At 47.3% G+C, this 9,754-nt stretch overlaps 1 long non-coding RNA gene across 1 annotated transcript; it reads right to left on the bottom strand.

Annotated features, from left to right (window-relative positions):
- Positions 1-702: 702 nt before the first annotated feature.
- LOC113423565 (uncharacterized) lies at positions 703-7,188 on the bottom strand. Its single transcript, XR_003372396.2, has 3 exons — positions 5,886-7,188; positions 4,728-4,856; positions 703-1,465 (listed from the first exon to the last, which is right to left on the bottom strand). It is a non-coding gene; the product is annotated as an uncharacterized LOC113423565 (long non-coding RNA).
- Between the last annotated feature and the right edge of the window lie 2,566 nt (positions 7,189-9,754).

The raw sequence follows: 9,754 nt of genomic DNA, 5'->3' as shown, positions 1-9,754 counted from the left end.
TGAACGATTATAATTCAATATGAATATGTGTATGTTTGCTAAATGTAACAGACATGATTAAAAATACTTTATTTGTATTAAAATACATGACCTGCAGAATATGGTGATTGACATAAAAATAACATATTGAAACATTGAATAACCAGATAAGGAATGATTATAAATTGAATAAGCAAATAATGGAAGATTTTAATTTAACATAAATGTTTTTACTAATTATTAGAATTATATAAGCTTGCTAAATGTAATGAATATTAATAATATTCTATTTGTACTAAAAGGTATGACAGAATAGGGTGACTGGCATAAAAATGACACACTGAAATATTGAATAACTAAATAATGAAAGATCTAATAAAAATATGTGTATTATTACCAGAATTGTATAATCTTGTGAAATGAAACAAATATGATTAATACTATTTTATTTGTATTAAAATGTATGACACTCAGGTGCCACACTGTTCACGCATTGATAGGTTTGTAAAAAGTAAAAAACTTGGTGGGAAAAGAGAAAGAAATATTGTTTTATTTAATGGCAGAAAATCCAGACCTCACCACTTTCACTGGGACTTCCAGATACCATTTGTCCCCCAAAATTGAAGAGAATTATTATTATTATTATTATTATTATTATTATTATTATTATTATTATTATTATTATTATTATTATTATTATTATTATTATTATTATTAATAATAATTATTATTATTATTATTATTATTATTATTCACAAAAATGACAGTGTACACAGCAAATGAGATAACTAATCAATTATTATTTCATATCACAAATCACTAGTCAATTATTATTATCAAATCAATTATTATTGTTGTTGTTTTGTTTTTCATTGTTGTTTGTTATTGGTATCATTATTATCATTATTATTAGAATTTTGGGGGCAAACCAGGAGAAAAGAGAAGAGTTTCCCAGCAGTGTAAGGTCAAAAAAGTCAAGATGGCGGTGACACACCTTTAAAAGGGGGGGTTCTGGGCTGTGAGCAGAGCAGCCATCTTGATTCTTGATGCTCTGAGGATACAACGAGGAGGGATGGAACGGCCTGATTCTCAACCTTGGTCACTTTAAGAAGGGTGGACTGCAACTCCCAGAATTCCCCTAGCCTGCCAAGATGGGCTGGGGGATTCTGGGAGTGGAAGTCCTCCCCTCTTAAAGCATGGCTGGCTGGGGGATTCTGGGAGCCGAAGTCCACCATTTTAAATAAATTATCCTGGCTGAAGGATTCTGGGAATTGAAGTCCACCTCTCTTAAAGTGACCAAACACTGATTTAATAAAATATTTCCGCCATGGAGGAAATCTCCCATCATGCCATGGGTGGAAGAGGCCGGCTGTCTCCCCGAAAATGGACAGAGACCTCCCAAACCCAGCAGGCAAGCGCAGCCCACTCCCACAATTACTCCCACATGAGTCTCTTCTTAACGCCGCCACAGGGAAGATTCCAGAGACTGTTGGGGAAAAAAGAAAGAAATCAAAATATCAGTCAGGATATGCGGGCAAATCCTCGAGGTACGATCCAAAATGGATCTCCTCCCCAATTTCAGTCGCTAAACGTGCACTGACAATGCTCCACAGGCAGTCCTTCGGCCTTATGAGCCCACGATGGATGTTGCTCAGGGAGAGGGTCGTGAAGTAAGTTTTGCCTCGTTTTACGACCTTTCTCGCCGTGAAGCGAATCACTGCCATTACAAAATTGAGGGACACGGTTGTGGCAGCCATGGGTGGTAAGTGTGAAAAATGGTCATAAGTTGCTTTGTTCTTTGAATGGTCACTGTGTGAGGATCACAGGCAGCCCTCGACTTACGACCACAAATTTCTGTCCCTACACTTGCAGCTATGAGGATCCACCGGGAGTCCTTGGCTTATGATCACAATGGAACCCCATATTTATGTCACTAAGCGAGATGCTTGTTCAGTGAGTTTTGTCTCATTTTACAACCTCCCCACTGTCGTTAAATGAATCACTAGAGCTATTAAAGTTAGGAACATGGTCGTTAAGGGAATCTAACTTCCCTGTTGATTTTGATCCCTGGAAGGTCGCAAAAACGGAATTGTGTGACCCCCGGGAAGCTGCAACCGTAATAAATGCGAGTCAGTTGTCAAAGTTCTGGATTCTGATCACGTGACCCTGAGGACGCCACAACAGTCGTTAAGTGTGCACATGGGTCCTAAGTGACTTTTTACAGTGCCATTGTAGCTTTGAACAGTCGCTAAATGAACTGTCATAAGTCGAGGACTATGTAATGCATTCATAAGGACCAGTAACAGTTTTTCTGTTTCGGGAGAATTGTTTTCCCTGGTTCTCGGCTGCTTTTTGGCCTCAAGAGTTGGTTAAAGGTTAAAGGTCACTTGGCTATACAGGTAGTCCTTGATGGCAGTTCACTTAGTGACCATGTGATGGGACGATGCCACTGAAAAAAAAGGGCTGCGATCTGCTGTCAGGATTCCGGCAGTTCCCCCCATTTCAATGCTGAGTCTCGGAGCCAAACTTCCAAAACTTCCAAAGGATTTATGGGGAGTTAACATGTCCGGCACTGCCTGGGTGTAGCCGACTCTGAGACACATCATTCCTTGTCCCCCTGGACCCTGTTTTTCCCCCCACCCCTCTGAGTGTGTCATAAATCATATTCTCCAATGAGACACATCCATAGCCCAGAGCCATCAATCATGTTTCTCCAATTAGGATTTTGCCTCGGCAGAAACTTCAGTCACCTAGTTACTATCTTTGAACAACTATGTATGGAATGCGCTTTTGGTTTCCAAGCTGCCGCACTGCTCCCCCTCCCTTTCTGTTGGCAACTCTTAAGAAGACCATAGAAGTATTTATGAGTTGACAGGAGGTACTGTTCTAAGAGAGCATTCGCTCTCTCTGTACTCTCCAATGGGACACATCCATAGCCAAGAGGCATCAATCATGCTCTCCAATAATAATCTTGTGCGCCAACAGCTTTGGTTGCCAAAATGATTATCTGAAACATTTTAGGAATGCACTGCTCCCCCCACTCCCTTTCTGCTGGCAGCTAAAAAGACCAAAAGAATATCTTTTTAGTTGAGAAAAATGAGTTCGTGGCTCTGCACTACTCAAAATTTCTGCAACCAGTACGCCAGAACCGGTCCAAACCGGCTGAATACCACCTCTGTCTTTGACTTACAATGATTTGTTTCGTGATCGCTCAAAGATATAATAGCACTGGGGAGAAAAATGACTTATGGCCAGTCCTCACAGTTACGACCATCACATTCCCCCACCACAGTCACGTGATGCAAATTTGGGGGCCTGCCAACTGGCGTGTATTTCACATCATTTGCGACGTTTCCACCAGCAAAATCAATAGGGAGAAAGCAGGATTCACTTAGTGACTGAGTGTTTCACTTAAGGACAGCCATGATTGGCTTAACTGCCATTGGAGAGAAAGGTCTTAAAATTGGAAGTGGGCCAGATTCATTTAGCGACCGACTGATTCACTTAAGGACAGCAGCGAATGGCTTAATCGTCGCGGGCAAAAAGGAGCATAAAATGGGGCATAGCTGATTCCACACCTGCCTTGCTTAACAATGGAATGTCGGCTCTGAATTGCCGTCATAAGTCCAGGACTATCTGTAAGGGCTAATTTTATTTCTCTGGCTGAAAAGACTTGACCCTAAGAGGAAACACTGACTGAGGTTGTGCAGAGGTAGTCCTAGATTTACTATGCTTCACTTAGTGATCATCCAAAGTTACAAAGTCCGTGAAAAAAGGGACTTAGGACCAGTTTTCACACTTACGACCATTGCAGCAGTAAAAGTAAACCATGGTTTAATGCGATATGAGAGCTCGGCTAAAATTAATCCCTGCATTATTGATTTACAGGCAGTCCTTGACTTATAATGATTCATTTAGTGACCATTGGAAGTTGCAACGGCACTGAAAAAGTCCCTTATGATCGTTTTCCACACTTACAATTGTTGGTCACCTGATCAAAATTGATCAACCGACTCCCATTTATGATGGTTGCGGCATCTCCGGGGGGCACACGATCCCCTTTGACGACCATTTGATGAGCTGGATTCACTTAACGACTGGGTGACTAACTTTTCAGCTGCTGCAATTCACTTCCCAACGGTGGCAAGAAAGGTCGCGAAAGTGGAACAAAACTCACTCAACCAATGTCTTGCTTAGCAAATGAACTTTGGGGGCTCAATTGCAGTCGTAAACCAAGGACTCAGCCATAGTTCGGGATGGGAAGAGTGATTCACTTAATAACGTTGGTTGTCCAAGGGGAGACAAAAAGTCACTTCACAAGTGTCTCACTTGGTGATATAAATTCTGGGCTCGATTGTGGTCGTAAGTCGAGCTGTGTGTGTGTGTGTGTGTGTGTGTGTGTGTGCGTGCATGTGCGCGCACATATATCACATATATACACAGCCAAACCCCCACCCAATCAAGTCACACCCCCACTAGCAGTTAAAAGGAAGAAGCAGCTGCAAGCTCACATCACTCTGAGAAGCACAGAGTGGAAGACACAAGCCTGAAGATGATGAATGAGACTTCATCGAAACATTGCCTAGATACTTCCAATCTTACGCGGGAGAAAACCCGAATAACCAAACACACACACACACACACACACACACACACACACACACACACACCCTTGTGTCCCCCTCTTGAAATACCACCTTGCTTCTGACCAAAGGATAGCCCCCCACTCCGAAAACTAAAACTCTCACCTCTTTATCTACTTTGGAGTGGGGTATCAGAGTCCCAGAATGCACCGGGAAGGGGGGGGGTCCACTGGCACCAGCTTCTCTTGCCTGGGGGAGGGCGCCTTCTTCTTCTGTCTTCTCTTGTGGAGGACTCTGGGAGGGTCAAGAGAAGTGGGGGAGATGCTCGTAGGTTTCTATCATGGTACGAGAGCCGGGACAGCCACCATTCCCAAACCACACCGAGAGGACCCAGGCACAAGTCTATGGAAATAAGAGCAAATCCTTGCCCTTCTAGCACTGAGGATGTTCCCTAGTTGGGTGATGAGACGTCTGCAGAAAAACCACCCAGCTCAGAGAGCACCAAGGACCCCACAGTACTCCTCTCCCCCTCTTCCTCCTCCTCCTCCCCCTCCCTCACCTTTCCCTTCTAGCGCTGATGGTGTTAACCAGTTTGGTAATTAGATGTTTGCAGGGAAACCACTACGCTGAGAGAGCATCAAAAACCCATAGTCCTTTTCTTCTTCGTCATTCCCCCTCCTGCCCCTCCTCCTCCTCTTCTTCTCCCTCCTCCTCCTCTTCCTCCTCCCCCTCTTCTTCCTCTTTCTCTTCCACCACTTCCTCCTCCTCCTTTCTGCAAACCCCTCTCCTTTCTAGTACTGATGCTGTTCTCTAGTTGGGTCATAAGACGTCTGCAAGAAAAAAAACCCCAGATCAGGGAGTCCCAAGGGCCCCTTTAGGCCAAGAGCAGCCAGCTTTCGAGTCTGCCGATCCAGCCCGGATGCCCCCTTCCACCCCCAAAACCTTGCCCTGCCGTGCCAAAAGGCCGGTTCCCAGGGTCACCACCCTCTCAAGGACTGTGGGAAGAGCAACGTACCCAATGGTGGGATTCAAACTTTTTTTTACTACCAGTTCTATGAGAGTGTGCTTTGTGCACGCACAGTGTTCGAAATACACCCATTTCAAGCACTACAGCTTTTCCTTCTAGGCAAAACCCCAGTAAGGAAAACAGCTGAGACGCAGGAATCTACTGTGCCGCGTGAACCACCTGAGCTGAAAAACGCGGAAATGTAGGACAGGATAGGGTGGGGCCAGCTGATCGTTGGTGCAATTGGTTTGCTAGAACCGTTCCGAAATGGCTGCACCCCACCGTGGAGCGTACCCCGGAAGCCCTGCCCCACTCACCACGGTCCTCATCGGCCCTCGGCTCAGAGCGGAGAGGCTGCCCAACCGGTAAGGTCTCCATCGCCTCCGCTGGTACTGGGTAGTTCGGATGATCCGGACGGTGGCCGTGCTCCCCTCCCCATGGCCATCCTGTGGGATGGAGAGGTCGTAGAGAAGACCAGCCGCTTTACAACAGCCCCCTCCCCTCTTCCCCCCCCCCGGGGTTAAATTCGACCCTTTGGCTCTTCCTATCCAGCCTGCTTGAGGCAGATCAATGTGGCCTTGCAGGCACAGGGGGGTACACTTCAATCAGAATAGAGCTGGAAGGGAGCTCGGAGGTCATCTAGTCTGACCCCTTGCTCAAGCAGTAGACCCTCACAGAATTACAGAATAGTAGAGTTGGGAGGGAGCTCGGAGGTCATCTAGTCTGACCGCCTGCTCGAGGAGGAGACCCTGACAGAATCAGAATTGGAAGGGACCTCGGAGGTCAAATAGTCCGACCCCCTGATCGAGCAGGAGACCCTTGCAGAATTACAGAATAGTAGAGTTGGAAGGGACTTTGGAGGTCATCTAGTCTGACCCCCTGCTCGAGCAGGAGACCTTATACCCATTTCAGACAAATGGGTTGTCCGCTCTCTTCCTGAAAGCCTCCAACATTGAAGCACTCGCAACTTCTGGTGGCCACTGCTGAGTTGTCCTCCGTGCTGGGAAATTCCTCCTTCAGGCCAGGTTGCTTCTCCCCTTGATGAGCTTCCACCTCTCGCTTCTTTGTCCTGCGCGATGGCCGAGAAGTCCACCGACCAACTGAGGCCTACATTCCCACCCCCGGATTGTACCGAACTATGTCTGGCCAGGTTCCTCTACTTCCTCTTCTCCATCCGACGGGTCAACGAAAACCACAATGACGATGGTGGGAACCAAGACCCACAATAGCCGGGAATCCATTCTGGAGAACCACCAGAAGATCTCTGGGAGATCTTCCCTCCAGTCCAAACATCTCCTGGGAGAAGCAGAGAGGAGGAGGAGGAGGAGGAGAAGGAGTCCAGGCACCTTGAACGATGGTTAAAGATTAACCGATGTCCTACAAAGAAAGATTAACTTGGATTGAAGAAGAATTCAGGGGTGGGGACCATAGGAGATTTTCCATTTGACCTCCAGAGTGCGAGAGGCCACTCAGTGGAAAAATGTGGCCTCTGGAGCAGGAGGGGATGGAGGGGATGAACCAAGGAAGTCTGGACTTCAGCAAGAGAAAAGAAGAAGCTGGCTCAGATGTTGAGCACCTGTGACTGGCCATTGCCTGAAGAAGAAGAAGAAGAAGAAGAAGAAGAAGAAAGAAGAAGAAGAAGAAGAAGAAGAAGAAGAAGAAGAAGAAGAAGAAGAAGAAGAAGAAGAAGAAGAAGAAGAAGAAGAAGAAGAAGAAGAAGAAGAAGAAGAAGAAGAAGAAGAAGAAGAAGAAGAAGAAGAAGATGATGATGATTGCGGTGACATGGTAGCCGTCTTCCAATCTTTGAGGGTCGCCTACAAAGAAGAAGGGGTCCAACTGTTCTCCAAAGCCCCTGAAGGCAGGACAAGAAGCACAGATGGACACTCATCAAGGGGAGAACCTGGCACTAAGGAGAAACTTCCTGACAGTGAGAACAACCAACCAGTGGAACAGCTTGTCACTAGAAGTTTTCGGTGATCCATTACTGGAGTTTTCTAAGAAGAGACAGGACAAGCATTTGTCAAGGATGGTATGAAGCCTCCATTAGAAGATCTCCAAAGTCCCTTCCTACCTGATGATTCAACATTAATCTATGTTGGTGGTCTGGAGAAGAACGGGCGAAGGGCCATCCCTGGACATCAAGATACCCAGGAGATGCTACCTGGAAATCACCGCTCAGTGGGGTCAGGAGAAAGGGAGGAAATTCTCCATCTTGCTGGCCTCCACTTGTCCATCCATCTCAGGGGCTCTAGGGGTGGACCTCCAAAGACCAGAGAGATGTTCTCCTTTGAAAGAGAGAGCGTAGTCAATGGGCTGAGCAGAGCAGCCAGAATGCCTGGCCGGTGGTGGGATGCTGCCGGTTTAACAACCAGTTCAGGAAGCACATGCAGTGCGGAAAATGGAGCACTTAGAAGCTCAGCTGCTTACCTTCTGAGTCAGCAATGGTAAGTAGAACAGTGAGTGGGGGTGTAAATCAGCCGTGCCACACAATTGAGATGAGCTACAAAGGAGGAAATAAAGGACAGGATAGGACAGGGCCAATTGATCATTGGCGCAACCAGTTCGCTCGAACTGGTCTGAACCAGCAGAATCCCACCACTGCACCTGTCCTACACCAGCTGTCCTAAGTCTGCATAATACTTGGATGAGATCCCACTAGGAGAACCTCCATGTCAACTCATAAAACATCCCTGTGCCTTTTTTAGTAGTTGCCATACAAAAGGGGGAGGGGAGGAAGGAAATCTGGAAGAGCAGTGCAGCAGGTTGAAATCAAAAGTACATTCCAACTCTTATCTTTAAAAGACTGTAACTAAAATACCAGAGCTTTGGCCCGTGAATGTATTTAATAGGAGAACATGAATGATGACACCCAGCCTGTGAATGCGCTCAATTGCAGAATCTGGTTTATGAGACACCCAGGCAGGAGGAGGAGGAGAAGGAGGAGGAGGAGGAGGAAGAGGAGGAGGAGGAAGAGGAAGAGGAGGAGGAGGAACACGAGGAGGAGGAGGATCAGGAGGAGGAGGAGGAAATGGAGGAAGAGGAGGTGGAAGAGGAGGAGGAGGAAGAGGAAGAGCCGGAGGAGCCAGAGGAGCAGGAGGAGCAGGAGGAGGAGCAGGAGGAGCAGGAGGAGCAGGAGGAAGAAGAGGAGCAGGAGGAGGAAAAGGAAGAGGAGGAAGAGGAGGAGCCGGAGGAGCAGGAGGAAGAAGAGGAGCAGGAGGTGGAAGAGGAGGAGGAAGAGGAGGAGCTGGAGGAGCTGGAGGAGCAGGAGGAAGAGGGAGGAAGAGGAGGAGCCAGAGGAGCAGGAGGAGCAAGAAGAAGAAGAGGAGCAGGAGGAGGAAGAGGAGGAGGAGGAGGAGCAGGAGGAAGAGGAGGAGGAAGTATTCTGGCCTGCAGGCCACTGACAAAGAGGCCGTGCAGGTAGCCATGCAGCACCAGCAGCAGCTCGTAGATCATGGCGCCACGCAGGGACCAGGCCTGAGCCCCTCTTCTCAAGGAGCCCCAGTGACTCTCCCGGCCTCCTTAGGGCAGAACCAGCTCTGGACGCTCGATCATCCCCCTGCAACGCTTGTTGTTTGCTGAGGAGCCTTGCCAAGGCCTCACTCATCACCCCTCAGGTGCCTGGATTCCCGGTGACGGATGGGATCAAGCCCGAAAGTGACTAATATGTTGCCATTTTATTTCGCCTTGTCATATATTCCTTTTTTTTCTTTCTTTCTCTTTGATGGTTATGGGGGGTTTGGGCTTGCCCTTTCCTGTGTGGGGAGGAGTGGAGGTGGAGAGCGCTGTTGAGGCCAGGTGTTTCTCCTTCCCATCGGAACGAAAGCCGACCCTGCGGAGACCTGGAGGTGGAGACGGACGACAGCAGGGCAAACGTCGATTGACTTCCATTGGAGGATGTGACTTTGGGGGCTCTTTCTAATTTCCAATATTAGGTGTTGTAGTTCTGGGTTAGGTCAGATCTGGAATGACAACAGATTTTTGCCAATTTGATGCTTTCCTAAAGAAAAGAAATTGTTTCGGAAGAGGACTTGGCTCTTTTCCTTTTTTTGAAATGGATTTCATCGCTTGGAAACCTGACCGTCGGGGTCTTTCAGGCACTTAACTTGGCTGCCTGTTTAGTAGCTGCAGCCCTTCCCTCCGGGGGCCTTGTCAGAGCTGCCTTCCGGTTTTGCCTGCCCCAATGTAG

The sequence above is a fragment of the Notechis scutatus genome, chromosome Z (assembly GCF_049901735.1).
Source record: "Notechis scutatus isolate UNSWTSFEM ecotype Mainland chromosome Z, rNotScu1.2, whole genome shotgun sequence".
Lineage (NCBI taxonomy): Eukaryota > Metazoa > Chordata > Lepidosauria > Squamata > Elapidae > Notechis > Notechis scutatus.
Note: the sequence above shows the minus strand (reverse complement) of the source record. Positions and strands in the feature narration are given on the sequence as shown.